Source organism: Phalacrocorax aristotelis, chromosome 2 (genome assembly GCF_949628215.1).
Source record: "Phalacrocorax aristotelis chromosome 2, bGulAri2.1, whole genome shotgun sequence".
Lineage (NCBI taxonomy): Eukaryota > Metazoa > Chordata > Aves > Suliformes > Phalacrocoracidae > Phalacrocorax > Phalacrocorax aristotelis.
Window position 1 is genome coordinate 80,978,252 of NC_134277.1, and position 26,265 is coordinate 81,004,516.

At 43.1% G+C, this 26,265-nt stretch overlaps 1 long non-coding RNA gene across 1 annotated transcript; it reads left to right on the forward strand.

Moving 5' to 3' along the window:
* The first annotated feature begins 207 nt into the window (after positions 1-207).
* LOC142053920 (uncharacterized) lies at positions 208-15,718 on the forward strand. Its single transcript, XR_012659372.1, has 4 exons — positions 208-369; positions 2,259-2,301; positions 4,347-4,420; positions 15,585-15,718. It is a non-coding gene; the product is annotated as an uncharacterized LOC142053920 (long non-coding RNA).
* Positions 15,719-26,265: the final 10,547 nt, after the last annotated feature.

The following is a 26,265-nucleotide window of genomic DNA, read 5'->3' on the forward strand; positions in this document are numbered from 1 at the left end:
GTGCCATGTTTGGCACAGGAGTAGTTTCGCTACCCCTGTCACTGGGGGGGGGAGGGTGTTGGGTGCCCCTGAAGGAGGCTGTGTGCCCCATTTATAAGTGGGAGGGATTGTGTGTCCCCACCTGTCAGTGACGGGGGCTGGGAGTGTGCTGCTCTCCCCCTGCAGCACCGCGACGTCTCCCAGACGGAGCCAGGCGCGTGCCCTCAGCCAACGCCGGCGGCTCCTGCAGTCCCTCTGCTGTGAGGTGGAGGCGCGCGGCGTTTCCCGCCGCTTCTGGCCCGCGAGCCGTTCGTGGGCGGCTACTTTAAAGACGCGCTCGCGCCTGCGGAGCTGCCCCGCCGTTAAGCGAGAAGGAGCCACACGGCTGAAGTGAGTATCTGCGGCTAGGGTGCGCTTTGCGGGGATTCGTAAATAAACCTTGCCGTCGCCCTGAGGCAGAGGCAGGGCGATTATAGAGCGGGAGTACTGGGGAAGGACTAGGCAGTTAGTACAAAGGAAAGCACAGGCTTTCAGGGGAATTTTCGGTGGGAACACTGAGGTAATTGAGAGGGGAGACAGGTAAGGTTTTTGGGGGAAAAGCTGAGGTACCTTGGGGGTGACAAAATTAGTTTTTTTGAGTGAAAAGCTGATGTAACTTGGAAGAGGTGACACTTTGGGCAGAGAAGCTGAGGTAATTTAGAGGGAACAAATGACTTTTTGAGGAAAGCCGGGTAACTCAGAGATTGAGTATTTTTGAGGGAAAAGCTGAGGTAACTTGGGGAAGGGGTGATGCTTTGGGGGGAAAAGCTGAGGTACCTTGGGGGGTGGCAAAATTAGCTTTTTTGACTGAAAAGCTGGTGTAACTTGGGAGAAGTGACACTGGGCAGAGAAGCTGAGGTAAATTAGAGGGGACAAGAGGAGACACTTTTGGGGGAAAAGCTGAGGTAACTTAGAGCACAAAATGAGTATTTTTGAGGGAAAAGCTGATGTAACTTGGGAGAGGTGACAAAATTAGCTTTTTTGAGTGAAAAGTCGATGTAACTGGGAAAGGTGGCACTTTGGTCGGAGAAGCTGAGGTAAATTAGAGGGGACAGAGGAGACGCTTTTGGGTGAAAAGCTTAGGTAACGGGACAAAAGTAGCTTTTCTGAGGGAAATGCTGAGGTAATTTAGAGGGGAGAGAGGTGACTTTTTCAGTGGAAAGATTGGGTAACTAGTAGATGACAAAATGAAACATTGAGGGAAAAGCTGAGCTAACTTGGAAGAAAATTAGCTTTTTGATGAAAATAGGAAATTTAGAGGGGACAGGTGACATTTTGCAGTAATAATCTGAGGTACTTGTGACAGAATGAGCTTTTTTGAGGGGAGGAAATCTGAGATAATGAGAGAGGGAGCAGATTTTATGAAAATTCTGAGGTATTGTAGAAGGACAGTGGGTATGTGTTGAACGGGAAGCTGAAGTAACTTAGAGGGGACAGTTTTGAAGGAATATATGTGGGACATCAGAGGGTACAGGGTAAGCATTTTGGAGAGAAAGGCTTAGGTTTCTAAGGGGGGAATCAGTGTTTTGGAGGGGAAAATTTGGGGTAACTGAGGAGACGGAGCAAGCCCTAGGGGAGAGCGCTGTCACTGATGAGGGTAGTGTTGAGGTTACTTAGGACTGGGTGAGCATTTTTGAGGGTGAAATCTGAGGTACATTAGGAAATATATCAGCAAGAGGTTGCAAGAGGTGGAACGGATGACTTTTTAAGGAGGCCATGCCAAACAAGCTGTCTTTGTGAGGTTGCTCTGGCTCTAGGCGTTAAGATGCAGGAGGGATGAACAGAGGGTCATGGAGTGGAATTTTAATGGGGGGCCGGGGGGGGGGGGGGGGGGGGAGGGGGAGGGAGGGGGAGGGGCAGAAAGAATCCTTGTAGGGATTGGTTGAAGTTAACAAAGCTATGGCACTTCACTAAATTTACAGTTCTAAAGCCAGGTTCAGGAGAAAATCATGGACACATTGTCTACAAAGGAAGGCAGAAAAGAATCACCAGAACTTCCTGGTGAGTTGAGCAAGAGGTTCTTATCCAGTAAAGGGGCTATAAGGGGTAGGGAGTGAGAGTGACACTGGGGGAAAAAGATGAGGAGGATGCCAGGATTGAAAATTACACTTGAAATGTGCTGCAGGGAAGACATAGGGCTGACTGATGCAGTGGTGCTCCAGAAGTCAGTGCTTCTTGAGTGTAGTGGCAAGGAGTTGGCACTTGTCAGTTCTAACTGTGTCCTCCTTCTTTGGCAGCAGCTGGTGGAGAAGAGGTGGTATCGTGTGGAACGGCGTGCTAAGAGTGAGCCAGAAGAGGACTGGATGCCTGAGGAGTGGGCAAGAGACAGGCACCCTGGGCAAAGGGACCTCCCTTCCCTCAGGGCTGGGGTTACCAAAGAGCACTGCCAGCACCTTCGGTGCCCTGGCTTGCCTTGTGCTGGGTACCCTCCCTGTAACCAGAGTTTGGGTCTTTGCTTGTGCTGGCCTTCTGTGCGTTACTCCTTTGGCTGCCTGGGGAGAGTGACAGCCCTTTAAGCAGGGTCACTGAGAGTCACTGTCTCTGCACTTGAGGGAGAAAAGTAGCTCTCTGGACCCCAAACCCACCCTGTAAGCAGGGGAGGGCCATTTGCCTGTCCCACTCCTCCAGCCACAGGGGTTGCAACTTTCTGCCCTCTGGCAGCCCGGCCAGTGTGACCTTTTGTAGTTGGGGTGTGTCCTAGCCTTTTGTTACCTGTGAAGCCCCATGGTGTGTTGAGTGCTTTGGCCTCCATGCTGCCTGGGGGGGCAGATCTGAGGCTGTCCTTTCCAGCTTGTGGCTAGGGCTTCCAGCCCGGAGGCTGGCTGCACAGAGTTCTCTTTCTCTTCTGGAAAGTCATGTTTGTCCCCATCTTTGTCTATGTCTTTGACGTTGTTGGGGTGAGTGAGTGAGAGTTAGTCCTTTAGGCCTCTTAAACTTCCTGCAGATTAGCTTGAACTTCCCAGGAGAGCAAGGGCTCTGTGCAGCAACAGGGGTATCCCCTCTCGGCCAGCAAGTGGAGGGAGATTCCAGGCTTGCCCCTGCTTTCTCTGGATGGAGCAAAGCCACTTAGTAGTGCAGGCAAGGTTACCTGCCTGTAGTCAGGGCCTGGGTCCCTGCCTGCGTGGCTGACTGTCCTGATGGCAAGCAGTCAGTTTGACAGTCCCATACGTGAGGTGTGTCCCCTGAGCTGTGGAGCCCTTTTTCCGCAAGAGGTGTCTGCCCTTCCTATAAGCAGGGCTGGGGAAGTTGCAGGGCTGCAGCTGTCTGCTTTAGCCAGGCAGCAGGAACAAGCCCTCCCTGGCCCTTTAGAGGGTGCAGGCTGAGGAGGTACGGTGCTGGAGGGAGGATGCAGCCCCACCTTTAATGCTGGTTTTCGCTGGGGTGACCTCCCCACAGCTGGGGTCAAGGTGGTTCCCGGTGCTCCTGAAGAGAGGGAAGGTGTGCTGCAGCCAGGAGGGCAAGCCAGTAACTGGGGCATAGGCTGGAGCCTCTTGCTCCTCCATGAGGCTTGCTGGGAGTGTTGAGCAAGTGGCAGGGGAGTGCGCTGTAGGCAGGGCTCTGTGTGTCCCAGCCCTGGGCTGCTTTGCTCACTTGGCAGGAGGTGCTTGGAGGGACCCCCTGTGATCAGGCAGGTATCTCTGGCCCCAGCCTTACAGGGGTACAGGGCTCAGCTGTGTGGGGCCGGGTTGTGCACGCCCTCCCTATCATTGGGCTGGGGTCCTGGCCCCTCAGCCTTTGACCCTACTGCTCCCCACTGCCTGGCTGATGAAAGTTGTTCCTGCTGCAGTAGGGGAAGGCTGAGCCCTTTGGCTCCCTGAGTGTTGACCTGCCTGTAATTGGGCTGTGGGTCTGGGAACCTTTGTGCTCAGCTGGCAGCTTGTGTGGGGTGACCACCCCATTACTGGGGTGCAGGACAGGGTGCTCCTGCATGGGAGAGAAAGAAGGAGCCTCCCCTGGCCTTTGGGAGCAAGGCCGCCCTGTAACTTAGGGCCCAGTTGGTGCTCTGGAGTCCTGGACACTTTACAGTCCAGGCAGTGGCTTGAGCCCCCCATCAGCAGGGGTGCAACCTCTGTGGCAGCTGCTTTGCATGCCCAGCTCCATTTGCCCAGGGTGCCTGCCTCTGAGCCCAACTCAGCACTGGCTGGAGCTCTGCATGCCAAGTGATGGGTTAGGAAAGCTGAGCTCAGAGATTTTGGTTTGGGGCAGGGGGCATTGGGTAGGGGTTCAGCCAGTGGCTAGCAGTGGCCAGGGGTGGTGGGTATGCCTCTGTCCTTCAGGTGGAGGAGTTGGCACTTGCCTGTTCTAACTGTGTACTCCTTACGTGGCAGCAGCCAGTGGAAAAGAAAGAAAAGGCATCATGTGGAACTGCAAGGCAAGAGTGAGCCAGAAGAGATACTGACGGGTACTCAATAAAATGTATTTTGAGACTGTTCCATATGTAGCAACTTTCCTGCCACACTTGGCTGTAGCTCCCGTATATCAAATTGCACCGCACATGTTATTTTACCCTTGCAACAACTGTTGCAGTTCTTGCAGTGGTAAGGCATTGTGTATTTGACCTGTGCTCAAGGATTGTGGGTTTGTTGGCCCCAAAATCCTGTCTGAAGTCTGGATAGAGGTTTGGTGACATTGCAGTACTACAGAGGAGGTCTTGTGGTGGGCAGGATTCTGGTGGTATTGTAGTGTCGCTGTGGAGAGAGGGAGGTAGGTTTTCCAGTTCAGAATTGGTGGTATTGCACTCTGCTAGGTATGATTTTAAAAAGAAAAGCCAGGATGTGGGTCTGCATGGGGGTTCAGCTCTGGGAGGGCCAAAGGCAGGGGTGTTGGGAGCTGGGCAGGGGCTCACAGCCCCATGGGACTGAAATGGGGGTCTGGGCTGTGGGCAGGGTCGGGAGAGCCCCATAGTGGATTTAAACTTGTTCCCATGTCAGGAGACCAGGATGTAAAGTTCTGGATTTTTGTCATGGTTTAACCCCAGCCAGCAACTGAGCAACACACAGCTGCTCACTCACTCCCCCCGGGTGGGACGGGAGGGAGAATCAGAAAGGTAAAAGCGAGGAAACTCCTGGGTTGAGATAAAGACAGTTTAATAGGGAAAGCAAAAGCCACAGACACAAGCAAGTCAAAGCAAGGAATTCATTCACTACTTCCCATGGGCAGGCAGGTGTTCAGCCATCTCCAGGAAAGCAGGGCTCCACCACACATAATGGATACTTGGGAAGACAAAAGCCATGACTCTGAATGTCCCCCACTTCCTTTTTCTCCCCCCAGCTTTATATGCTGAGCATGACGTCATGGTATGGAATATCCCGTTGGTCAGTTGGGGTCAGCTGTCCCGGCTGTGTCCCCTCCCAGCTTCTTTTGCACCCGGCAGAGCCTGGGGTGCTGAAAAAGTCCTTGACTAGTGTAAGCACTACTTAGCAACAACTAAAACATCTCTGCATTATCAGCACTATTTTTAGCACAAATCCAAAACATAGCCCCATACTAGATACTGTAAAGAAAATTAACTCCATCCCAGCTGAAACCAGGACAGTATCCACCCCTTATTCCATACCGTGTACGGTATGCCCAGGTCCCACACTGTCTAATACAACCTCATTAACCACCACTACCCTTCCTGTCCTTTGATATAATACACACATTTCATTCCCTTAGTCTATGGACCACTCCTCTAAATTGTTTAGAAAATGTCCATAAATGTCTACGAAATGTCCACTGATTTCATTCAGTCCATGACTTTGGGCTCCATTTGTTCTGGTGGTCACTCAGGACAGGAGAGGTGGTGTGTTGTGTGGAGTTACTGGGCACCAAAGCCAGCTCAGGTCGGGTCACTGCTGCACTTGCACTGCTTCTTGAAAGGCTGGTCCTCTATTGGTTCAGGTGGTTCCTGCTATAGTAATTCCCATAGCATGCAACTCAAATCCCACGTTACAACAATTTAAAGGCATTTCCATTACAATCTCCGCTCCTGGTCCCTTTGGACCAGACCATCGGGTTTAACATTGCAATGAACTCCTCCCCTTGCCCCTGCTCTGGCTTGGACGTAGCCACAGACTGCAGTCCCTTAGGGTTGTACCTGCTCCAAGGGGAGCCTTATCTGTGAGCCCCAGTCTCTCCAGGGGCATACCTGCTGCGGCATAGACATCCACAGCCACAGTCACTTCGAGGTGCACCTGTTCCAGCGTGGCAGCCTCCATGGGCCACAATGCCTTCAGAGATATACCTGCTCCAGTGTGGCCTTACCCACAGCCACAATCCCTTCAGAAGTGAACCTGCCCCAACATGGCCTTGCCCATGGCTGCAGTCCCTCCAGAAGTAAACCTGCTCTGCTGTGGGCTTACCCATGGCCACATGGTTTGAGGTGCTCCAGCATGACCTCATGCACAGCAGCTGATGCTTCAAGGTATACCTGCTGCAGCACGGACTTATCTATAGTCACAAACACTTCAAGGCGTACCTTCTCCATCATGGGCTTATCCTTGGGCCACAGTTCCCTCAGAGGTATACCTGGTGTGGCACAGACATAACCACGGCCACAGACACTTCGAGCTGTACCTGCTCCAGCATGGGCTTATCCACGGTCACAGACACTTCGGGGTGTCCTCCTCCCACATGGACTGATCTGCAGGTCACAGTCCCTTTGACTTGAGTTCCCACTGGAGTTCCAGCCTGTCCAGTTCAGCAGCACAGAAACAGCAGCGATGCTCTGGCCATTTGCCAGCCCAGGCGCCCGGCCAGTGCTGTTATCAGAATGTTCCCAGGCACAGCAGAGTAAGATGATCAGCCGTACGGTACTACAGCAAGCAGTGAAAGCAAAAAGCAGCCACTAACGAGCACTAGACTCTAATACACTGTAGGAAAGCAAGCCCCATGGCAAGCATAGAAGCCAGCGATTAATAGCTAAAAAGCAATAACAGCTATAAATTTGATCTAGCAAATTCCAGTCAAGGCTGTCGTTACCTCAAACCTGCCAAGCCCCACATTGGGTGCCAAAATGGACTGTCATGGTTTAACCCCAGCCAGCAACTGAGCAACACACAGGCGCGCACTCACTCCCCCCAGGTGGGACGGAGGAGACAATCAGAAGGGTCAAAGTGAGGAAACTCCTGGGTTGAGATAAAGACAGTTAAATAGGAAAAGCAAAAGCCACAGACACAAGCAAGTCAAAGCAAGGAATTCATTCACTACTTCCCATGGGCAGGCAGGTGCTCAGCCATCTCCAGGAAAGCAGGGCTCCATAATGCGTAACAGTTACTTGGGAAGGTAAACACCGTAACTCCAAACATCCCCCACTTCCTTTTTCTCCCCCCAGCTTTATATGCTGAGCATGATGTCATATGGTATGGCCTATAAATACTTGTGAAAACTGAGACAAAAGGAAGTGTATGTTGATGAAACCTGAAGACAAAAGTTTTCATGAATGAAGGCCTTTTGTGAGCTCAGACTGATATCCTTGTGTGATTGGTGTTGCTTTTATATATCCCATGCAACCTGTTACAGGAGGCAGTTGCAGTGTATTACCTCAGAAGGGAATTAGCGATGTAACTTGCAAAGGTAATGACTTGGTGTGCTTTGACAATACAGGACTTTAAGCATTTATAACTGATGAGAGAGCAGCAACTGTGGCAGAGAATGAAGTACCTCAGAAGTCAATACAAATATCAAAATCTACACCACACCTAGCTCTATATACAATGGTTAAAAGCTTATGAAGTTGTTTGTGACTGTACTATAAAACTAGCTGTTGTATAGTTTTCGATTTGTAGAAGAGGGAGATGTAAATGAGTGTTTGGCTTTTAAAAGCTTGTATAACTGATATTGGCAAACACTACTGACTAAGGTAAGAGATGTAGGTGCCCACATAAACTACATGACGTAACCTTTTTATACAGTTATGATAATTTTTTTCTCCTACCTTGGTTATAATCACATTCCTTAAGGATCCCACATGCTCTACCACCTGCTTCAAGAGGAATTCAGTAATGCCAATCACTTTTTCTTCTTCACTGAATGAACACTAAAGATGGAGTTCATTTTCCCAACCTGTGTCTTATGATTTTTCAAAGACATGAGGGCAGCTGACACATCTGTCTACAGTGGACCTAGAACAGACCAGTGGCTTTTGAGTGCACACACTGCACGTGTAGAGGGATAAGCTAGCTTGGCTGAGATGGTGTAAGACTTCCACGTCTCAGAAACTGAAGATCACTACATCATAACACAGAACACTTCCCCTCCCTGTTACTCTTGTCTTTTGTCACTAATTAATAAACAAGACAATAAAGAGAGCCTACTGTTTTCTGCAATTATAATAATCCTTTCAGTTTTCTTTATGTTCTGTTTTCATCTTGGGCCTCTAAAAATAAGGCTGAAATGAGATTTCAGTTGTAAGAGAAAAAATGGGATGATGGTGATCATTGAAAACCACCTGAGCATTTAATAACAACTCAAACTGCAGGCTACCACAAGGGAATGGCAGTAAGTTGGATCACATCAAGTTTGTTCAGTAATGATATAACTTCTGTCATGCCTCAAGAGAAAAATCCAGGATTGTATTTACCCTGTGTTTTAAGTCAAACAGAAGTAAATTAATTTTTAATATAAAATTAGTATTGCTCTTTCTAATGAGGCACTCCTAGAAATCCACTGCAATAAATATTATCAAGCTGACTTTCTCTAAAATACTCCTGAGAATGTGTACAGGGTATCCTTTATTCATGCAGAAATTAAGTAGAAAATAAGCAGCAAGAACTTTAGCATAATAATTTGCACAGAAAGAGAGTCAGCAGGAAAACAGCTTTTGCTTGCAATTTTGACACTTTTCCTCCTCCTGAACAACACTCTGTTCCCAAACACGTCATCATGTAGGAAATAGCTGCGACTGAGGTTGTTCTGCCATTTATGCTGGGGTCTCCTCTCCTCCTGTGTCAAAAAATCTCTGTGTTAGCATGAGCAAAAGGAGCGTATTCACCCCAAAGCCTGTAAGGAGGGCAGCGGGTGCCAAAGGAGGATCCCAGCTTGGGGAAATAAGAGCTGGGCCATTCACTGGTGCACTCCCACCGCTCTTGCTGGCCTCACGGAGGCCCCTCCATGCTGTTTGCAGCCACCTTTTTGCTACGCCAGTGGCCCTTAGGACACTAGTGTCACTTACAAAACAAACATTATTAGTGCTGCCTAGTAGCACTCATGCGTTCAGGAGAAGCATGGACACGGCAGGGCCGGAGTGGTGGGGCCAGGGCTCGGGGGCAGCTCTCGAGTGTGGGGTGGGGTGGTTCCCGCCAAAACCTGTCCTGGCTCCCTCTCAGGCGACACCAGCAGCCCCTGGCCAATGTCCTTCTTCCTCAGCTGTGGGTCCACATGGGATTACCTTTATGTATTAGTAGTCTGGTCCTATTTTGTTTTGGGTTTGGGTTTTTTTTGCGTCCATTAGTTCCCACTGGAAGTTTGTGCTCACCCACTAGCTATTAAAGTTCCAATTTTTCCTAGCCCAAAGAACTATTGGGAACAAAAAGGGATACTCTTTGTTATGCAGTGGTGACTGAGATTGGTTTTGTCCAAGCTCAGGGACAAACAGGCTACTTGATACTTACCACAGCTAAAATCAGCCCAGGTCAAGCCAAGCCTGGGCACGTCCCAAGGCCTCACACCAGTGGCAAGTTGCTGGCAATGGAAAAATGGTATTTGGCTATCTTTCTTTGACCAAAAACATTTCAAAACGTATTCCTTATACGAGACCTTAAAAATACACTGTTGACATGTCCTGATAGTGCTGCTACTTGTCAGCTTTTGATTTGCTGCAGGGCCCAGGAGTTTGTTTAAGCAGTGGCATCAAAGTGCTCAGGCATGATCCAAAGGCTGCATCAGACAGTCCCTGCATGAAAGCAATTCATATTTGAGTAGACACACCAAAGGAAACCAGGGATGGAGATGGATGGTTGTGAAAGGGATAGGAAACTCTCCACAGCTTTACCAAGCAAGTTGCAATAAAAGAAGAAAGGTGCTGAGTCTCTTAATGTCCAGTAGACAGCCAAAACTCTACTAATTCTTTCTTTTCCCTTTCTAGTATCTCACCTCTCTCCTCTTCCATACACTATTTTATTTTTAATGCAGTGGAATCAGAATCATTAAGGTTAGAAAAGACCTTTAAGATCATCAAGTCCAACCATCAACCCAGCACCACCTTGCTTCCTAAACCATGCCCTGAAGTGCCACATCTACACATTTTTTTAACACCTCCAGGGATGGATGGTGACACCACCACCTCTCTGGGCAGCCTCTTCCAATCCCTGATGACTCTTTCAGTGGAGAGATTTTTCCTAATATCCAATCTAAACCTCCCCTGATGCAGCTTGAAGCCATTTCCTCTCATCCTATTGCTAGTGACTTGGGAGAAGAGACCAACGCCCACCTCGCTACAACCTCCTTTCAGGCAGTTGTAGACAATGATAAGGTCTCCCCTCAGTCTCCTCCATGCTAAACAACGCCAGTTCCCTCAGATGCTCCTCATAAGCGTTGTTGTCCAGTAGTTCCACAGTTTGGTAAGTGCTCTGAGAAAAGTTCGAATAGCATGTTAAAAATGAAATTACATTGTGCCAGGGCAGAATCATACAGCAGCAGTGAGTGTGTGTCTCACTACAGTAGCTTTTGAAGAGCACTAGTAAAAAGGGATTGTCATTAAGGATGATCTTAGGATTTGTAGTTCGTCTTAATAATGGTCACCATAATTTTTACTTTAACCACAATCATTATAGCATTGCCAGCACCACTGTGTTAGCATGTTTGTTGTTATTCTGACTAATTTTAATTGCAATAGATCTCAGGGGTCCAGCTATGAGAGTCCATTACACAAAGCATGGTCAGACTTGCAAAATGAAATAGCCTGTGTCCTGAAGTATTTAAAACTTGAAACACAGCAGTAAAAGTTCCTTTTTAGGAAACAGTTATATGTGTTATGCAATAGACTGTAAACAGGCAAAAATTGTTAACGAGTTATATAAAAAGATAGTATGCTTTAATTCACTAGAAATTCATGACATTCTAGACTAAGAATTATGTTTTTAAAAGAATTGTATACTTGTACATACGTCTATTAAAATACATACATACTTAACCTGCCCTTCTACAAATATTTATTGAAGTCCTTTTTCTCCTTTTTGATTTTTTTCTTGCCAATAGCACCATAGGAGTTCTTTCAAAATTATCTTAATACACCTGTTATTTCCTTTATCACGCATGCATAATGCAGTTTTTCCAAACGCCAAATGAAATTATAGTCTACTACAATGTGTTGGATCGTGCCAAGTGGGTATAGCAAATTAGATAATCCATCCCCTTGAGTCTGAATTACTTCGGTCACTTTGAAAATGTGACTTGAAAACACAGAAAAGGCTGTACAGTTTGATGTCCTTTCCAAAAACATCTGTAAACTGTAAAATGAAAAAGTCCATGTTATGTGCAATTAGTGGTATGGAACTTTCCAGTGCCTTAGAAAGAAACCTCTTCTTGAAAGTATTTTTCACCAGTTTTTTGCTCATTTTGCCCCCACTTTCAGTAGTTTTATGCTCCAGGAATCTATAAAGGAGACATTCACGCTTATGTATGGAAAGAAAGATTTTGATGAATATCAAACAAGCATAATTTATGCAGAAACTCTATTAAAAACTCTGTTTGGCACTTTTACTTGCATTAGTAATACGAGAACTCCATTAAAATGGATTTTCCAAAAATGTTTTGGACCCCAATTCTCTCAACTCATTCCCATAGTTAATCTTAGTTTTCATTGCCCAAGGACTGCTAATATATTAGTATTAACAATACCCTCTTTATTACCTTGCATAGAGCTTCTTACACGTTCTCTTGTGTGAATATATTTGCATTTATTTATACATATATGCACTTGCAAGAACATTGGATAAAATCTTGGGCCCTCTGAAATCAACTGTAAAAATCCTACCAACTTCACCAAGGATCAGAATCTTATTCTGTGATTCCTGTATTTAGCCTCAGTACTTTTAGCCTCAGAACAGCAGATTAACCTCTTACAGGTTTATAGGTAGCCTTTATGCACTTTGGGTCCTCTCCTTGCATACAGCCGTGCTGACTAGAATTTGGGCATATTGGTTCAACTTATTTTTATTCACTCACCATTATTCATTCTGCCTTTCCATTTGTTTACTACTATGTTGCATACATTATACTGACTTTATTCACAGAAATCATGCTTTATCATTTCCTCACATTTTTCCTATTCCGCAGAGGCACGTAAAAGAAGCTTTTGTATCTTTTTAACATACACAAACTGTTGCTAACAAGCTTCTAAAATGATTTAGGAAGCTACACTAACTGATCAAGTTCCAGAGCTGCTACATAGTGAAAATAATTAAAGACTGTCAGTGTATTTTACTACCATATAAAGTAGAATTTATTATCTTATCTTATCTTACTTTACCTTAACTTATGCCTTAACAGCAGCTTGACCTTGCCAATTATCCTATTATGCATAATTTCAGATGCATTATTGAGCTATTTGAGTTCCTATAATTTAAATCTATTACCAAAAACTGCTTAAAACAAAATGAATCAAAGTACATGAAGCGGTAAAGGTCATTTCAGACTAGCGTGTGGAAACCTTGGCATATTTTAAGGGCAGATTTAGGAAATACCCCATACATATTTGGTTAGGTACTGAATGATTCCCATAGTGGATGATTCTTATTTCACAGGAAGCAGACAAAGCAGATGCTGAACTGAATTATATCCTCTGTTACCTCCCTACTGTTTACTAGTGCAAGTTAGGAACAGAGTTTACCTCTGTGACAATTCTAGTCCTGATACTAATCTGTATCTTCAGCTTCCCAAACTTAGATTTCTGTATCTATTTTTAGAAGGAAATTATGACATTATTCTTCACAAGTTAATTATGTACTAATTAAGATTATAATTATGCATTAAGTAATCAGCTCACTGTTATTGGTCGCTACATTTATTTGTAGTCAAAGCAGTTACTTTGAAACACATACTTCAGGGTGTGTGTACAGTACCAAAAAGACAAAATTTCTTTTCCCTTGGTTCCCTACTTGTTGTGCCAAACATTTTTTTCTTGGGTAAGCAAATTCGTTTTCAAAATAGTGACTGTATTACACATTGACTTATTTATTTTGAAATGTACAAACAATGAAATAAACAGAACACAAAAAGGGATGTTTTCTGCTAAGTAATTAATTATTCAAGCAGTTAATGATGGAAACAATGACTTCACTGAAGCTACAGCTCTCTAAGGCAATGCTATGAAAAAAATGCACCGAAACAGAGCCATCCTTTAAGTTAAGAATCAGAGCAGGTGCAGACCTGTTGTCTGAGGGTTGTCACTACCAGCTGAATGGACTGTGTCTCAGCTTTGACTGGCATGAGTAGGCAAAACTATTCATTCACACCCAGAAAAGGGCAATGGTAAAATGAGTCAATCCACATTTCACAAAGCCTGGAGTTGGATTTGGTTCTGCTGATACAACCATAGGCAAAGGAATGACAAAGCATGCATGTGGAACCAATTCTAAAACACTCACGTGAAAGGCTGTCCACGCAGGAAAAAAGATAATCCACACAGCCTTTAAAACACTATTCATAGTATTTATATGAAGCCAGATCTAGTATGATGCTGATGTTATGGGGAGAACTAAGTAATATGCATAGATACTATTTCTTCCTTACTAACTATTTTTAAGTAGGAGAAACATGCACCCACGAATCCTTTTAATTCTTTTTGCAAAGTGATATAACTTCACCAAGAAAAGTACCCCAGAATAGTCAACAGTGCATTGATTAGGGCACTTCTCTGACAGAGGAGACATGTAATTTTGTCTCATGTTGACAATTGCTCTAAACTGAACTCTCCCATGTTGCGAGTGAGTGCTCTAATAGCTAGGCTGTTGCCTCAAATAACTGTTGCCTAGTTTCCAAGAAGCATTTAGGCACTTAGCTTCAGCTGCAGGCGTCAACACAGAATCCTTCTCTGACGGAGACACACTCAAAGTTCTGGGGATCATATCTCAAAAGCAGCAGTGTGTAAGCTACAACCTCTTATAGACATTCCAATAGGTAATCTAGTCTAGTCCTGTTGTGAATCCTGGTCTGAACTGATCAAGTGAGAGTGTTTACATCACTAACTGTGGAATTTAACTTAGTCAATGTAAATCAGACACACTCAATGCAGAGAGCTAACTCCGTCACAGAATGATTAGGAGCTCCAAAGTTTTCTTTGTGTTTTCTTTACCGTGTTTCAGAGGAGCCTTTCTCTTGCAGTTGACGATATATAAAAAGCCTAACTTACAGACATAATTATGTGATTACTCCCCTAGCATTTTCCATTCAATACAGGAAAATTATGTATTCAGTTTAAACTGTTTTTTGTTTCAGGAGTGTGAAAGTTGGCACTGCAATGATGAATATCACAACCGGCATAACTCTGTATGGATCTATTGTTTGATGCCAAACACTGAGTCTCATCTTGATATTAATTTTGACTCCTGATTTTTTAACAATAAGTGAATTAAGCCACAGTGTTCTTCCCAACATATGCTAACCTCAGCCAGATACACAGCTGTTTCTTTATCTATTTGTAGAACCCAGCTACACATTCTTATGACTTATACCCTGGAGTTCTCCCAGACATTTGCTTCAGTACATAAAATTCAGTTTGTACAGAATTCAACGGCTATGGTACCCTGTAAATGCAACCTATATAAACCCTGAATTGGTACTAAAACTGGAGCACTGCTTCCTGTCAAATGCTGAACTGGTTTAAAGATACTTGTAGTGTACAGACTTATAAAATTGAAATGGTTGTGCCCTACACATTGAACTATTGATTTTAATACCTGTAACATTCACCTGCGGTATCATGGCTAAAGCTTCTGAATGTTCTCACAGAATGACTCCAGTCATTTACAAGTACTGCTAAAATATGTTCTTGAAGCCTTAAGCTTTTTCTTTTCCAAAATGCAGAAAAGTTGAAATTCTTTGGAGAGTGCTGTCATTAGTAGCTGCATTAAATCTAGTTTGTGTTACTCCTGTGGTTTAAAGCAGCCCTAAAGCTGCTAGAGAACTCTCCAGTGAGCTAGGGCTGAATAATTTTTTCTCACCCTGTTGTACAGAGATTACACTCTCCCCTGTACTCTGATGGTCCTGGGAGTCCCTCAGGGCACCACACACCTAGAATAAACATATATACAGTAAGTTCCATGCTGTTGCAACATTTGCTGGAGTTCTTGACCAGTGCATCTGTAATCTTACTATATAAGACTGCACTTGCTGATTATCCTGGCATTCCCATGCTACAGAATTTCTAACTCTATTCTTTAGCTTAAGGTAGGATGAGAGACTGCTTGTTTGGGTGATCTCTTGTACGGGGTCCAGCCAGGGTGGAGTTAATTTTATTCACAGCAGCCTGTATGGTGCGGTGGTTTGCATTTGTGACTAAAACAGTGTTGATGACAAAACGTTTTAGCTATTGCTGGACACTGTTTGCATAGCATGGAAGCCTTTCTCTTTTTCTGTCTCCCCAGTAAGTACCTAAAGGGTGCTCAAGAAGTTGGGAGGGGACACAACCAGGACAGCTGATCCAAGCTCACCAAATGGATATCCCACGCTATACAACATCATGCTCAGCGGAGACAAAGACAAAAAATTTTGAGGTTTTTTTCTGTCTTCTTCCTCTTTCCTTTGCTTATTAAACTATCTCTATCTTAATCCATGAGTCTTCTTGCTTTTGCTCTTCCTATTCTCTCCTCCAACTCGCTGGGGTGTGGAGGACAGTAAGTGTGCAACTGTGTGGTGCTTAGCTGCAGGCTAATCCACAGCACCTCTATAAAATTAGCTAGTTACAAAAGACCAGTTGGAGATTCAACAATCATCACAGCTCCCTCTGAGGCAGTACAGGAGGACTGTATTAAAGAAAAAAAATCTGCATATGGGGAATGTTTCTAACATTCTTCTGTAGCTTCCCTATGGGAAGTAGAAAATGCTCCATTGATCAGGGCATTTAAAACCAGACTGGCTTTCACAGGAAAATATCATTGCAGTGAAATATTTGGCAGATTGACAATATGATTTTATATTTATGTTTCTGTGACAGTTCTGATTCTGGAGTTCTGCTGAATTATTGACAGCCATGACAACATCATGGGAAAGGAGACAGGAGTGCCATACTATTGGAGCTGTGAAGCAGAGAGACTGTTGCTGCCTGAGTTGATTATAGCTGGTAAAAAAAATATTGTCACAGTAAAAATATGCTGACAACCAGAGACAAACCATCTTTTTAGTCCCTTTGGACCAATCAGGTACATTGCTCGTGACTAAAACACACTGACCATCTTGAAAGGAGCAGCACTGGTAACTTGAGTGTTTTGGACAAATTCTGACTAGTTTCGTGTTCTTTCTTTTTAATAACCACATCTGAAATTTCATTTGGATACTGTAACTTTTTTCCATTTTAAACTGTGTCTGTCTTCATGATGATTGAGGTCTTCACTTTATGTTATATTGGATTATGTTTGTAACATATCATACATATATCATACATATATCATACTTATAAAGTATGTTGCTGTTTCTTAACTATACTGTATTTGGTTTTTTCACTGATTATAGTCTAGTTACCAGAAATTCATTCTTAATGTTTTATTTTTTTTCTTTTAATAAACTTCCTCTGCAATTTGGTCTTTTCCAATATTCATGTGTTCCATATGTTGTGTTTTGAACCTGAATGCATTCTGGTCAGCACTGGTAGCTACTAGAGTTTAAAAAAAAGTTATCTAGAGTTTAAAAAAAAAACAACACAAACAAAACCAACCGACCAAAAAAACACACAAACCCCACTCTCAGAAAACTCATGCACAAAGATCATTCTAAACCTGTCCTCCTCACTGTAAGTTATCATAGGTTCTGCTACTGATAGAATACCAAATCTATTCTTGAAAAAGAACATTTCCCACATCCCAGTAGAATATGTGGGGTTTATTGTTCTAGGTTTTTTTCACCTCTTTGATAGACAAGACGGTGTTTTTCTTAGATCTATCTGTTCTCTGACTTATTTTTTGTGTGTATATACTTTGTCTTCAGTATTAGCTACTGAATCCATCATGTGTATTCTTTCAACTGACAATGCCTTTTTTTTTCCCCTGCATCATATCCAGTCTAATAAGGTTACACACAAATAGTGATTTAAAATATGTATATGCATCTACCTACAAATCTGTCTGTGCCCCTCAAATCTATAGGAAATGAAGGAGGTTGTAAACTCCTGTGAGAAGACAGCAACATTTCAGATAGTCTCATACTCCAGAACAATATTCTACAGAACATTAAGATTAGCTAAAATGATCTCAGGGCTATAATATTCAGCATAGAAGAGATAAATCTAATTGAGGCCTCTATTCTAGGAATATGGAGCAGGTATTAAATATAATGTTAGATAAAGATATGTCTTTAAAAACAGCAAGAACAAGTACTCTGTTAACCTTTGATTTGAAATCTGTGCAGAGTTCTGGCAACGCACAGATGTTGTGTCTATGAACATGACCATGGGCTCAGGCCCATCCTGACATGGGTAACAAAATCTCAGGAATGCTCTGGTGTGTATCTCCCGCACTCCCCACTAAGGACTTCCCATAAGAACATTAATTCTACTGAAATGTATAGATTTCTGTCATACCAGTTATACATGCTTAATTATGTAAATTAGAAAAATAGAGTGTATAGAGCTCAGTAAGTATGCATTTTACGCTAAAACATAGGAGTGAGTGAAAAGACTGCAGAACCAGATTAGAGGCTTACATGGCTGAGCAACAGGTTAGAAATAGTTTCACCTCTGTTGCACACTGGATGGCCTGGAGGAGTGGTACAGAGTCAGAACACAAAATGGGCAGAGCATGTGAAAAAGACCAATGCATGTTCTGGGATGTTTACAGTGCGAAACTGATGTAAGAAATGGGATTTCAAAACATTACTAAAAATGAAATAATGAGATCTGGAAAGGCTTAGGGAAAGAAAAGCAGAAAGCAGAAAATAACCACAAGATTGTGGGGTGGATGACAGGGTGACTGGTTAGTTGTGTGAGATGATAGAAAAGGGTCATGTAAGAAGATTTTGGAGGAAAGATTCAAAACAAAAGAACAGACTAGCAGCAGGATTTCCCTGAGGATATATCATAGGCAGGGAGAAACAGGATACAGAAACAGACTAGATGGTGAGAGCTAAGGAAGTATAATAAATACTTGTTGGCAGAGAAGATTCTAACGGGGACAAAACCCTTCAGTCAACACCCTGAGAGAAAGTGAATGGGAAGAGGATCCCCAAAAGATGTAATCAAAGGGATAATCATCAAAACAGGACATAAAAAACATAGTAGAATTCAAAGGAGAGGAGGTCTCCAGACAAAGTAGATTGCAAAAGATAAAGATCAAGAGTGTGTGTCTGTGGAGAACAGACCCTTAGAGTTTAAAACAAAGAGATGATTAGCAGCCCTTGTAGGGACAATGTCATTGATGAATCTATTTCAGGCTGGAGTGGGTAGTACAGAAAAATCAAAGACAGTGAAAAAAGACATCTCCAAAATATAATATGCCCTGTAAGAAAGAATATATGCAGCTAAAACGTTCACTGACTAGGCTGATGAAAAAATCGATAGAGCAGGTGGTCATTTCAGGATGAGAAGTTGCGACTCATCTGACTTTAATGCTTGAATTTAGCAAGAAGAGTTCACTTGAATACATAGAGAAAAATATGTCTCACTTACCAGTAGGTTTTCTTCTAAAAAAGTCTTGCAGCCACAACAGGGATATTGTTGATAGACCTCCCCAGAGCATTTTAACAACAGAGTATGAAGAGGTCCTTGTAACAGTGGGCAACAGTGTAGAAATGAAAAGCAAAGGTAACTGGAATAAACCGTGTAAGAGTGAGCTAGATTTGACCCACCCTGCCAAAGCAAAATACAATGAGCTGCAGTACTATGCAAGAGGAAAAGCTGGGTAAAAGTCAGTTCTGATGCTTAAAAAAACATAGAAACCCCAAAGGTTTTCAAGATTCAAAAAACCATAAAGTTTAAAAAAGGACAAGAAAATCACAGACAATCAGAACAACCCCTACACCCAGCCAGTTAAGGGAAAGGGAAAGGAAAAGAAAATTAACTGATAACAAAATCGGCCTACAAGGATGAAGTATACTTAGTTTTAAGTATGGTCTTAAAGATAAACTAGGTTAAAATCCAGATCATAATGATATATTTGGTTGGGTCGCCTAAAAAATATGGGTGCCCATGTTTGATATCAGTCCTTTATCTCTGAAACGTTACTTCTTTAGCACATGACGTACCAGTATGAGTGGTGAAAACACAGGAAAACACCTCCTTTGTCAGGGGAGGTAATACATGTCATCATTATATTCAGAGGTAGCATAACCCTAAGTAAGTAATCTTTGCAGCTTATTATCTACAATGCAAATTTTGACGCCTGCCACAAGCCTTTCTCTTCCCTGAGCTGCGATAAAAGGCTTTTGTCCTGCGTGAGGCTTCACACACTCTGAAGGCACAGAGCAGGTAAATCTTTAGCTCCTGTATTTTGGTTCTCAGTCAAACGCAGCCAGGCTCTGAAAGAGGACTTTCTATAGGTTAATAATTTAATGAAATCTGTACCACAAGAGGTCTAGGTGTACAGAATTCAGGGACTGTTTTCTGCCTCATAACAGTTGTGTTGTGTAGCCTTTGGGAATGATTTAATTTATTTTATTTTATCTTCATTTTCCACGTATTCTGTCTTGCCCATTCATACTACAAATAGCTTGAGGCTGGGACTCTCTTTTATTATATGTTTGTACAGATCCTAATCAAATGGGTTCCCAATATCACTCTGAGTTTCTGGGTGCTACTTTGTCATCACTAACCACTATGAGAACTGCTGATAAGATTCTGACATTATAAAATGTCAATATGATTTCTGATTCAACACCAACCTCAAACCTTAACTGCTATTCACTGGATATTTTGCTGCCATTTCAGCCATTCCTTGCTATAAGTAGGGAATTCAATTAGAAACAGATGCAAAATAAATGCCATTATTTTTATTAGCTTTTACTTTTTCTTCTATCCTGAAAGAGCTTTAAGAAAAAAAGAAGTTATAATACATATATGTACAGATAATGCACTGCTATTAAGCTCCCTCTGCGCTCTGTTCAATTTTCAAAATCTTAAAGATAAAAATTTAACTAGGTAGTTCATTCCCCCTCCTCCCCCTGGCAATATATGTAAGAAAAAGAAAGGGCCACCCCAAACCACCTAGCAAATAGAGCCCTGGATGTCTTGTTTTACTAGCTTGGTTGCCTGGTTATACGCAACTAGGTCCTTGCTTATAAGCTGAGTATAAGTAGGAAGTGTTTAGTTCAGTAAAAGCATTCTTTCATGGTTGTAGAACACAACATATGCCTGCCCTGAGACTTTTTATGCTTCTTCAACCATGCTGGGGTGAGTGGTAATGTTTTTTGGGTCCATTGGATCCATTCTTGGGAGCAGTATGTTGAGGGATCAAATTGGTTTGGGCTAGGGTTTTTTGGTGATCAAAGCACTTGGTCCGTGTACTTAAACTGCTGCCTTCAGTAGTCTTTCAGCTTAACCTGGCATGGTGACAAACGCCTACATAGGCTAATCAGAGGGGGTTTTTTTTTCCCTTATGAAAAGTATATTTGACAAAACATTAGTTTCTGGCATCCAAAAAACTCGTTAACTTGGGTTAAATATAAAAAAAATAATCTGGAAAAAGAAAGAATATAAAGGAGAAAGTATTTCCCATCATCATTGTCACAGCTAAAACACTGAATTTTCACTTCAAGCACTGTTTTTATTCTGACATTATCCCAATATATAAATGAAAACAATCAATGAAAAAAAAACCATAAAGATGCAAGAAAGCAACTCAGTGAAAACACTTGTTTTTAATATAACTACGCAAAGAAAACCATGCCATTCTTAAAAAACACCCACTACTATTCACACACCACTGTGATAATAACGATATACCAGCTATTTGTTTATCATTAATTCTGATTTTATGTAATAATAGCTCTATAACTCAGGAATTATACAGATAATGTAAAAAAAAAAAAAAGAAGGTTAAAAAAAAAGGTACAACTTTAACCGAGGTACCCTATAATCCCCCTGTAGCGGTATGCAAACCCGCACCGTGAGGACGCAGCAACGTATTCAGACATCCGCAATTTCAGACACTTTGTTCGGTGGGGCGTGCGCCCGCGTACATGCCCGCGACCGTGTTTCACACCCCGTGTGGGTACGGCTTCCCCTTTCTAGTGGGCACGGGGAGCCCGTGGCGCGGGGAGGCGGTCTCCGTCAGAGGGCAGCCGAGAAGGGGGCGGTGGCTGCCGCCCTGCCGGGAGGAGGGACGGTGGCGACCCCGGCCGAGCCCTGAGCGGAGGGGCGCAGGGCGGGCCCGCGGGGGAAGGCCGGGGCCGCGGGGCCTGGCCGGGGCCGCCCTCGGCTCTCGCTGCCCGCGGCGCCGGCGCCGCAGGCAGGGCGGCTCGGCGGGGCGTCGCCTGGCAACAGGCGCTCCGCAGCCGCTGGGCGCGGGGAGCGGCCGCCGGGAGGCCGCGGCCCCCGCTGGCCGGGCCGGCAGCGAGGCGGGGGGTCCGCCGGGCAGGAGGGGCGGGGGCCTGAGCGCTGCTGGGAATGGTGGCGAGGTGCCCGGGACAGGTGTGTGGGAAGTGGCCAGGCGCCCTTAGGGAAACCACCCCTCCGCTCCGCTCCGCTCCGCTCCCAGGGAGGCGCCGCCATCACACGATTCCTGGTGCGCGTAGGTTACAAACCCGCCAAGAATGAGCGCTGGAGTGGGCGGGGTGGCTCGGAAAGAAGTGTTTCTCATGGCGATACTTTTTCACCCGCTCCCCATCCTCGTGCTGTGGTACCGAGGGTTTTTTATCCACATGCGAGGAAATCGGTGCCTTTCACGCCCTCGTCTGCGGCAAGCCGCTGAAGTAGTTGTCTAGATAGTAAAACCGGTGGACCGTTCTTGACGAGAGCTGGCAGGCTGACTGCTCCTTTAACGCTCAGGCGTATTCACGTTCGTTTACCCATAGTTGCAGTACAATGATACGTCTCCTTTGCTGCCTTGTTGCTTGGTGAAAAAGAGACCAGAAAGAAAACCCATAAATTAATAACACTTTTAGAGGACAGTGTCGTGGAGAGTATTGAAGCATAACATAAATATGGACTGATAGAAGGACTGACTAAATAAACTGTCATAATCGTACCCTATACCAAAGTGGTCCAAAAGCACATATTATTTAGCTTTCATGCATTTTACTCATTATTAAGAAACAGGAAAGACAAATCCTTCTCTGATGTATATGCTTTTAATTATTACAAAGGTCCTGCTGTTTCTAATTTAGTGTGGAAGGTTGTCTGTTCTTGTTTAAATATGTTTAGCCTGCAAAATTTTGTGACTAAATGAAGATCTTCCATTTAAAAGCCTCAAGAAGCAGGTACAGATGCAACACCTAAATTGCTATACCTGTAGCATTTTCAGTTAAAAATACTCTTCCTATAACACACTGAAAAGTTAATCAGATTTATCTGGTCCAATCTTCTTAAGGAAATCTTTTTTTATAGTGCTGTCTTAAACTAAAATACTGTATTACTTTAATTTCATTTCATGATTTTTTGGGTAGTTTCTAATGATAATTTGTGTATTTTTTCCTGATTAAATTATTGCAATTTAAATTATGCAATTGCACTTGGTACATTTATTTATGCAATGAAAAAGGAATCAGCAAGTGAGCACTGTGTAGGGAAGAATCAGTTGCCAACAATCAGTTTTTGTGTATTTTTATATAATTTTGCCCAAAAGGCTAGGAAATAATAATAAAGAATAATATAATAATGATAATAAACCACAAACAAAAAGCCTTAGAATTACCACTGATTGCAGTTGATTCTAAACTAGTTCAATATTCATCAATAGCTTTCAGCTAAGGAAACTCTATTTAAATTCATTTAATTAAATGGCTTTGTGTGTTTCAAGAAAGGCAGGTTTTTTCACTTGATTTTATGTCCATCAGAAAGTAGGTTAAACTCGGTGTTATGTATTATCAGCTGATAAACTGAATGTCAACTGATACTGAATATTAACCAGTATATGAGGATATCAACTTATCAGATGGATAACATATCTAGTTAATAGTAAGAAAACTGTTTAATTGTTTTACCAGCCTTCCTTGTGTTCTGTAGAGATGGCACACCTTAGCAAACCTGTGGTATAAATCGCTTTTTCCAAGTGTTGCCAAAGATGTCTATGTGGCCATTTAATTTGATTTGACTAATGCATCCCACTCCAAATCTATAAACATGTTTGTGGAGATAGTGATGTTGACCTCACTTCCTGACTCCAAACCTATATAAAACTCAGCCTGAAAAAAGCAGCACTCTTGCTGCAGCCAGTCAATGGTGCCCTAGCTACAGTTGTACAAATTGTGAGATTTTTATCTTCCCAAGACTTAATAGAACAAGTTACATTAAAAAAAAAAAAAAAGAAAAGGAAAAGGTGTTTTCACAGAATTGCCTCTTGTCTGTCACCAGGCAACACTGAGAAGAGCCTGGCTCTGTCCTCTTTGCACCCTCCTTTCAGGTATTTATATACATTGATAAGATCTTCCCTGAGCCTTCTCCAGGCTAAACAGTCCCAGCTCTCTCAGCCTTTCCTCCTCTGTGAGGTGCTCCAGTCCCTTCATCATCCTTGTGGCACTTTTTTGAATTCTCTCTGGTATGCTCATGTGTTTCTTGTAGTGAGGAAAGCAAAACTGGAGGCAGTACTGCAGGTGGGGCCTCACCAGTGCTGAATAAAGACGAAGGATCACCTCCCTCAACCTGCAGGCAATACTTTGACTAGCATAACCCAGGATACCAGTCACCTTCTTTGCAGCAAGGGCACATTGCTGGCTCATGTTCAACCTGGTGTCCACCAGGACCCCCAGTTGCTTTTTGCCAAGCTGGGTATCCCCAGCATATATTGATGCATGGTATTGTTCCTCCCCAGGTGGAAAAATACCAGTCCTTTTAAGGTTACTGTCAGTCCATTTATTGAGCCTCTCAAGGTCCCTCTGGATGGGAGCCCAACGCTTGGTGTATCGGCCACTCCTCCCGGGTTTGGTGTGGTCTGCAAACTTGCTGATGGTACACTCTTCCCCATCATCCAGATTATTAATGAAGATGTTAAACAGGACTGGGCCCGATATTGATCCCTGGTATACCACCAGTCGCTGGTCTCCAACTAGACTATTCTTTTTTACTGCTCTTTTTTGCTAAACAGACCATTTCTTTTGCCCCTTGGAGAGTCTTACAGATTTACTAGCTGCTTCTGAAAGAATAAAATTGGGTTTACATTTAAGAACAATATAAAGGAATAAAACAAAAACAGATGTCCAGTAATTATGAAGCCCAGGTGTACTACCTTCTTGTGGTACAATGTAGTAGCAATGATGCATGGCAGTGACAAGAATTGGCTTAATGGCACAATGCCAGACCCAAGCTGATTGTAGCTCTATTCTGTACTTATGGGCAGCCTGCCTTTCTGAACTCTCATGGCTTTCACACGATGTTTACTCTGGGACTTAGGTCTCTAGCGTTGACCTGTCTTTTGCTGTGGAATTATGTGATTCTTTTGGTTTTGGCTTAGATTCTGCACTGTAGTCACCTAAAGCAAAGACAGTCATAGTCAGCCACCAAACCTTCTCCAATAAATGTGCTGCTGCTTTAGAAAATTATTTAATTTATAATTTAAGAAGATAATGTTAAAAAAAAACCCCAGTAATGCAAGCAACAAAATAACTGACTCATCTTTCAGTTTTACTATTCCAAAGCTCTCAAAAAGACCAGCTTTTATATTTCTTCTTTAGAGCCCTAGGCAATCCATCCTGCCATGATAGGTAGCACTGTGCTACCTGGATTTTAATCCATTTGGATACATTTGACTGGCAGCCTTATAAACGGGCAAGGATGTGAAGATATTACATCTATGTAAATATAAATACGAAAGTGTCCCCTTCTCTAAATTAAAAAAGCTACTGATAAACTAGTGGCAGTGAAGGGTCAAGACAACTTTTTGTGAATGGCAGAAGCCAAGTGGGAAGTTGATAAAATGTGTTTTGTGTTTTTGTAAACCGAATCTTCACAGAAGGGTAATCAAGCATAGTGACTTCAGATGGCGAAGTAACTAACTACAAATGAAAGAAAACAGAAAAAAAATGCTTTTGCAGCAATTTGGGTAGGGGTAATGTATTTAGAATAGGCAATGGAAAGATTAAAGGAAAATACCTAGAACTTCCATTTGGGGCAGGAATTTTGCTTATATGCTGCTGGGTTTCCTCCCTCCCCCTGCCCCATTGGGCTGCTATATCAAAATTGTTATTTTGTATGATTCCAATTACCAGATGTTATTTAACAGAAATGGATATTCATGACATGGATTTGATTACAAATGAGTGGTTAAAGGGGAAAAAAAAATCCATGTATTGCTGTGCAAAATCAAAATGGCAACTTCTAATACAGATACTGGTTCCATTATAGCTTATTTGTCTAGAAAGAAATGCTGGGGTTTTTTTTTCCCCTACAGCGTTTCATGAAAACAAATGTGTTTATTTTTCTATCACAGAACCAATTTACCATGAAAAAATTCAGAGTTCAGAAGTGAATTGTTTCTCAGGGATATACAATGGAGCACACAGACACCACTTCTTATCCTCTTGAGGCAGAAACTGTAAATTAGATTTTAACAAGCCAGATGCAGGCAATATAAATTTGTATAACAAGCCTTAGCAATAAAAAAAATCTGATCATATGTAGTGTGGAAATAGTACTTAATACTGAAGTAAATTCAGATTTGTTGTGGTCATTTGTGGAAAAATGCTATTGCATGACTTGTACTGTATGTACAAATTTGAGATTATTAAATAATAAATTAGTAATAATGATTATCGAAATAATGCTCTCTGGAGATTAAGAATCCGCAAGTATAACATGAAGTCTTCAATAGAGGAAAGAGCTCTCTGTCACACTGAGAAGGGTATGGTGCACTTTCAAAAACCATTTGCAAATAAAATTTGCACCCTGGAGCCACTGACACAGGATGTCACTCAGAGTACATTTACTCAGAGATGTGTCAGGTTGCAGCAAGGGCCAGCTGCTTCCTGAGG